A 7,800-nucleotide genomic window follows, 5' to 3' on the forward strand; every position below is an offset into this window, starting at 1 on the left:
GAATTCATGAAGATATTCAACGATAAACCAAGTTCAGATAAAATCCTAAAGGGTCCAGACCACAGATCGAAGTGCTTGGGCATTCAGCCCAAAAGAGTTTAACGGTTACCAAAACCACTCGGCATTCCGAGGCAAATTTAAGGTGGGGCATAAAAGTTTGTTCACTCCATAGGAGGAGGACTGGCAGGCTCGACGAACTCGTCCAGGTCGACACCGTCGGTGATCCGGGTGGCTGTAGCAATAAAAGTCTCCATAAAAGATCAGAAGTCATGCCTCTGGGTGTTGGCAACCTTGATTGCTGCCAGCTTATCTTGTCGCACCTCCTTGAAGTGGACACAAACCAAAGGCAGAGCCACATCAGCACCACACCGGGCAGAAGATTTCTTCCACTCCTGCACTCGACCAGGGATCTCGTTAAGTCGAGTGATCAGGGACTCAAGATCATTCTGGAGCGTGGCCCCTGGCCAAAGTGCCGTGTCAATCCGTGACGTGGCGACCTTCAGTCGAGCCAAGTAGTCCACAACACCGTCGATGCGGGATTCTAGTCGGAGCAGATTCATGGCAGTGTCGTCTTTCACGGGAGAGTTGATGGGGTCCAAACCTGGCTCAATCCGCCCAGTCTCCTCCTCGAAGTTCTGGCAAAACTCTGCATTCACGATCCAAGGATAAGTCAGTTTTCGTATGCTGAGTCGACAGAACAAAAAAAATGTATACCTTCAAGCTTGATGAACAACTTCTTGGCAAGGCTCCTCAGATAGCTCTCCAGATCGTCTCTCCTACGAGCGATGCCTTCCATCTTCTCGTACAGGTTGAGATTGTCCTTCTTCAAGCGCGTGCACTCCTTGTTGGATTTGTTCAGAGCAGATTTCATCTTGGTGTTCTCTTCTTCCAATTGGCCGACTGAAGCCAGTTTCTGTTTAGACAGAGCAATTCTGTCGTCAGCTTCCTTTTGAGCAGCAGCCAAATCCTGATCCTTCTTCGCCAGAGCTTCTCTCAATTTTTCTGCAAAGAAATGGTGCTTGATTCAGAAAGAGCAGAAGGGTACTCAAGCCTAAGACAAACCAGTCGACAAGCTCGTCTTACCATTGGCATCGTCCTTGGCCTTTTGTAGCTTTGTCTTGGCCAATTCCAAGTCAAGGTTTAGTTGGATCTGCTGTTTCTCCAAGTCAGCAAAGCGAGCTCCAAGATCACAAGATTTCTGCAATCAGGGAGGAGAAGTTATTTTACAGCGAAAAACGACAAAGACAATAAATACTAAGACTACGGTTGACTGCCCGCAGTCCACCATAGTCTCGGGGACTACACCCAGTGGGTGCACTTTGCGTGCCCCTACCGGTTCTGATCCCACTCGACCGGCCCGCCGGAGTCGAGTGCAGGGAGTAAAAAAAGAGAGAAAGAAGAACTCAGACCACAGTCGACTGCCAGCAGTCGACCGCGGTCTTGGGGACTACACCCAGTGGGTGCACTTGGCATGCCCCCACCGGTTCTGATCCCACTCGCCCAGACCGAGTAGAAGAGACAAACTACCGGTTCGGTTTACACTCGACACGGCCAGACCAGATCGAGCGAAAGAATCAAAATACAAAGACTACAGTCGACTGCCAGCAGTCCACCGTAGTCTCGGGGACTACACCCAGTGGGTGCACTCAGCGTGCCCCCACTAGTTCAAAAATTCAATTGACGCACCCACTGGGTGTACAGATGCAAAGATTTTCGGAAAGAGAGTCTTCAGATAGCATATCCTAACAGAACAAGCGGTGACCAACTAACATGAACGTTGCTTTGGAGAGCCGAGCTGGCGTCGTAGGCGGCCTGACTGGCGTCCCGCACCGTCTTCATCTTCTCCATCATAATGCCCGCCTGGCGTATGGCTTCCTTGGCAGCATTCACTTCGTCCTCTGGGACATGATGGGTCGCAAAAACTGAAGGTAGGTCGGCAGGGGCCTGAGCAGTCGACGAAGAAGGCAAGGCACTCGACAATGGTACGACGAAGGTAACAGAACCCCGATTGGCATCACCAGCGTCCTGAACGACTGGTTCCGCCCTCGGCGTCGACTGTGGCACCTTGCTTGCAGGAGCTTGCCTATTTTTCCTCGTCAAAGGCCTCTCGGGCTCTTCATCATCATCATCATCGGGGAGGTCAATAATGTTAGGAGCTGTTCAAAGATCAATCGCCAAAATCACATCACCCAATGGTACACATTGCAGTTGAGTCGACCAAATAAAGACAGAATGTCACAAATCATACCCAGATTGGAAGTGACCGCATCCTCCATTACCTCATCCTCGTCCCTGTAAGCTGAGGTCCCGGAAGTAGCAGCGCTGCCAGTTCCAAAGTTCGTCTGGTTAAATCAAGAAAAAACAAACAACACAGGGCGTCGAGTGAATACAAAGGGAGACACTCACGCAGAAGTGACGGGGATGTCAATCTTAATCTTCGGCAACGCCTTCCGAGGCTTCTGCTCTGCAACTTTGGGATGCTTTGACGCTTTTTCAGTTGGGGTTGGTGAAGAGGTCCGAGGACGCTTTGAAGACTGACCAGCCTGAGCAATCGCCTTTTCACGGGCGCTCGGTCGTTCTTGGTCAAGCTTGGATCGCCTCTCCCTACGAGGAGGCGACTCGACTTCTTCTTCGTCACTTGGGTCGTCGCTTTCTTCGTCCCCTTCACCGTCAGAATACCATTCGCCACTGTCACCGCCGCTCGCCTCTCCTTCCAGGTCTTGCTCTTGCTCTCCGTTGGGCATTGAATACATTTCGATAAGGGCTTGAAAGAAAGCAGGAAGAATAAAGTCAGTCGATGCAGTATAGACAGCTGCGCGAGTGAATTCAGATTACAATCAAAAGCTCAGAATCGGACCTTTTCTGGTTCATGGGACTGGTCGAATGGAGGAACTCTCCTGGCTCCCCTGGGGTTGTCCTTGTTTCCGGTGATGCCCGAAAGCCACTTCTCCAGTGTGTTGTCATCGACCTCCTCCGGGTGAATCCGAGTGGTGTCGTCAAGACCCGAATACAACCACATCGGATGGTCTCGGGCTTGAAGAGGCTGGATGCGCCGCCGAATGAAAACCTCCAAGAGATCCATACCGGTGACCCCGTCGCGGATAAGCTGGACCACTCGTTCGACCAGCACCCTAACCTGCGCCTTCTCCTCCAGGAGCACCTTCAAAGAGGAGGGTTTCCTCACTCGGTCCATGGTAAAAGGAGGGAGGCCAGTCGACTGCCCTGGCGTCGGCTGGTCTTTGCAGTAAAACCAGGTCGACTGCCATCCGCGAACCGAGTCGGGAAGAATCATGGCTGGAAAGGAACTTTTCCCTCTCATCTGAACACCAAGACCCCCGCACATCTGAATCACTTGTGTTCTCTCGTCACTCGGATTGGCCTTTTTCATCGTTTGAGAATGACAGGTGAAAATGTGCTTGAAAAGACCCCAATGAGGCCGACAACCCAAGAAATTCTCGCACAAAGACACGAAAGCAGCAAGATACACGATTGTGTTGGGAGTGAAGTGGTGGAGTTGTGCCCCAAAGAAATTCAGAAATCCCCGAAAGAAAGGGTGAGGAGGCAAGGAAAATCCACGGTCGACGTGGGTGGCAAGGAGAACGCGCTCACCCTCCCGAGGTTGCGGCTCGGATTCCTTCCCCGGAAGCCGCGCCGATCCATGGGGGATCAGCCCTCCTTCGGCTAGGTCATCGAGGTCTTCTTGGCGGATCGCCGAGCGGATCCAGTCGCCCTGGATCCAGCCCTCCGGCAGGCCGGCTCGCGAGGAAGATCCACCCCGACTGGTCGCCTTCCCCTTCGCCTTTGCCGTCGCCTTCTTCGCCCGCTCCAGAGCCGCCGTCTTCTCCTTCCCCATCATCGCCGGCGAGACGCGTATGGAGCGGCGGCGCTGGGGCGAGAGCGAGCGCGACGAAGAAGCCTGAAGAGGAGAAGAGGAAATGAGAACGCACTGTTCAAGAAACCCCGGTCCGACGCCTTATATGAGGTCGCTTCCGAGTGGCTGACTGGTAGGCCCGAACGGTCCTGTCAAATCCCGTAACAATCGTGCGCGCGATACGTGGCGAAAAAGGTGGCGCAGAGATCAAGGTGGCTCCGCCCTATCCCATCCGATTACTGCGGCCTCCCCCGTCCCGCGCGCTTCCCAAAATTCGAATCCTGCGAAATCTGCGGGCAGCAGAACAACTTGTCAGATGGAAGATCTCCTCCACACCGTCACTCGGAACTTTTCAAGTAAAGAAACTCACTCGACAAAAAACTAAGAATGGATCAAGGTGACTGAAAAGGAAGTTGCTGTCATCACTCAGGTTCATTGATCCGACACAAGATATGCTCATGGCATGAAAAATGAGTCGGAGAAGTTCTCAACTCCTTCCCCACTCAAACCTCGATCCATTCGGGGGCTAATGATGAAGCTATGTACCTAGGTTAGGGTCATGGACCTATCCCAACTGCCCTACCCAAGGACATCTCTAGAAGAAATCACCTTTCAATCGACTTGGAGGTGTTCCACTCGACAGACTCGAAGACACTCGACCAAGAAGCAATCACTCGACCAAGATCCAACCACTCGACGGCCAGGAGACCTAAAGTCACTCCGCACGCTAACGGTCGGTCATTAAGTAGATTTCATGGTCATCATAGCACTTTATTAGGGGCGTTACCAGTAACGCCCGACCTTAATGTATTTAAAACCCTGCATAACTGAGGGCCGGAGGGGTCCGACGAACTCTATATAAGCCACCCCCCTCCTCAGTGTAAAGGGTTCGCACCCCTGTAATTCATACACGCATAATCCAGTCGACCGCCTCCGGGCTTCAAGACGTAGGGCTATTACTTCTTCCGAGAAGGGCCTGAACTCGTAAACCTCGTGTGCTTACAACTACTCCATAGCTAAGATCTTGCCTCTCCATACCTACCCCCCTACATTGCTGTCAGACTTAGAACCACGACATGGACCGGCAGATCCTTTAATGGATTTTATCTGACAACGTCCTTCATATTCAATAACCTTGTGAGCCTCCCCTCGGATACATAATGCCTTTGGTAAATTGTATCATCTACTTTCTCAACCTTGCTCTACTTTCGAGCTTGTGATATTTACTCTTGAAACTTGTGGTATATGTTTCTAAGAAGCCCCTATGGGTTGAACATATGCCTTCTCTAAACTGTGTGAACTCGAAAGTTTTCACGAGTCATACACTTCTGGTATTTTGCCAGATGAAATTTCAACACTACAACTTCTTCGAAAGTGAGAAGTGAATGAAAGGTTATGCATTGGAGAAGTGGGAGTCGACCTTGAACTTTGTGTTCATGCCCATGGACACGATGTAGATCTTATCATTAAAGCTTCTCTTAAATTAAATTATTCCTTTGGTATAAGTTCATCTTATATCCAGGATCTGGCCTTTTGCAATCGTGGTTCCGACCATGTTCTCCTTTAAATACCATTTCGCGTGCAAGTTTAAGCGCTTGTCTTCTGTAGAGCAATACCCCAGTCCAACCTCTACTTTGATGTGTCATCGAGTATTACCCCCTCTGGTATCTTGAGATTATCACGGAACTGCATAACTTCTTGTGAGTTCTTCTTCAAGTATTATTTGACTTTCGCTGCACCATCATTTGACTTGATGTCATCGCCGACCGATTACATATTCATGAAATCTCTCGACAAATGTGTCGTGGTCATCAGCAACATCCTGAGCTCTTCCAAGATATATATCAAATTCTTGATGAGAAATACCATCCTCGCCCCTCAATGGTTTGTGTTATCACCGACCACTTTATTGCCTTCCGTTCAACACAAACTTATTCGTGTTTTGTGTTATACCTTGAGATCCTTGCTATCTAGCATTTGTTCTTCTTTACCTTGGAATGTTACCACCTTTTATGTCAAGAATGTCGTGGTAATTTTACCACCTCTTGAGAATTCTTGATATAGTAATATCTCTTGCCTTTTGCGTTCATTTCTTGGTCTCCATGTTGTTTCTAACCGGAATACCGACAAATGGTCTGTGATGTGTAAATTCTAAACTTCTAGCAACCCTATTGCTTTGAAGTTATTGGTCTACAGTTTCATTCTAAGTCTATTGCTTATTGGATCATCATTCGAACATTGATCGTGCTACCTAGTCCAGATTCCTGGGTGTACCCTTCTATCATTGTTCAGTTGTGTATGTTTCCCTCGAGCATACATCATTATATCATTTGATCCGACAAATGGTATTTCCTTGTTCACATAATTGTGGAAATCAATCCTTTGGAAATCTCAATGATTTGTTGCTGAGCCTATCAGCCACCTCCTCATCCTCTCCTTGGTTTACTGATGAACTCTTGTTTCAGAACCCGCTTCCATTGATCATTTCCCGAGAATCTTACGATGTCTTCTCGTCATTTTTTGTTGCACCTTTTCTTCTCAGACATCCTGAGTCTGATGTATCCTGACACCAATCAGATCTGAATCTCAGTCAGATATGATGGTTGGAACATATTTCCAAGAGTTATCACATTGGTCTTTATGTGACCCGGTAAGGTGATGTCGTGCCTAGCACACCTGAACGGAGGACCTATTGTTATAGATTCCTTTTCAGCAAGGTTAGCCATTCTTCCATGAGGAAGTTGTAAGACTTATTCTATGAGTTGATCCTGATGGATCCTTTGTGTATCCAAAGTCTGACCTTGCTCGAAGACCATGTCAATGCTATCTCGAAGCATGTATGTGGTACTCCGATTTTCAACAAGAACATTTGAAGCCCAATGCTAAATGTTTCTTGCTCAATTATCCAAACACCGTTGCATGGGTAATGTCATGAAATTTCTCTCCCCCTTACCTAAAGAGTTTTCTACATTATATACTGTCATGGATATCATGCTCTGCTTGTCCTTGGGAAGGATATACCCTTGAAATATGTGTTAAAGCACATTTTCCTTTCCATTGTTCTGTTTAATCTGATAATCATATTTTCTTTTCCATTGGTTAGTTTAACGTTGCTTGTGATCCATAAGATCTAAGCAGTAATATTCTCCTGCTTATGTAAACATCTCGGTGTACAATTCTGTCAACAAGACCCTGTTACTATTGTTGATGACATTTCGGTAGCCACCGATGGACGAGAACTTTGCCTACAGGTCCGCCTCGTTTCAACGAGCAGGAAAATAGTTCTCTTCGTCCCTCGCCCTTGGTATCGATGTTGTTGTCGGCATAACTCATAGGCTATCCTCTGACATGACTTGCTTACATGATCGTGCAAGGCGTCACCGCCCTTCCTACTTTTAACCCACATGGTGGGCCCATAACCCACAGTTCCACAGGATCGAAACCTGACTCTCCTGTACATCCCTGCTTCAAAGTTATCCCTTATGCTTGGCTTCGTAGGTAATTCGCGAGCCACCTTCCTACTACTCTATTCTGGTATCAGACGCAATGCTTACTCTCGCCGCTCTAAACCCTTTTCTCACTCTGGTTCAGACTTTGAGCAGCTATCTATCCGCTTGGACCCTCTCATTGTACCTTCATATTGTACTCTCGATGTATTTTATATGTTCAACTCGAGAGATAATCTTATGCTCATTCATGGTTAACCCCAGATTGTTTCCCTCGTAAGCATGCTGTCGTAGCCGAGCTGCCCCTTACCTATTCATAAGTACGTTGGAGTTCCCGAAGAAAAGGATGATGACTTCCTCATGATGACCTGAAGCAGAGGAATGAAGGCGTCGATGTAAAGGATCGACCTCTCCGAGAAGAGCAACCAAGACCGAGAAGACTCGATAGAATTTCGTAACCAGAATTTCCCCCCTTACGCCCCT

Source organism: Triticum urartu, chromosome 3 (assembly GCF_003073215.2).
Source record: "Triticum urartu cultivar G1812 chromosome 3, Tu2.1, whole genome shotgun sequence".
NCBI classification, from domain to species: Eukaryota; Viridiplantae; Streptophyta; class Magnoliopsida; order Poales; family Poaceae; genus Triticum; species Triticum urartu.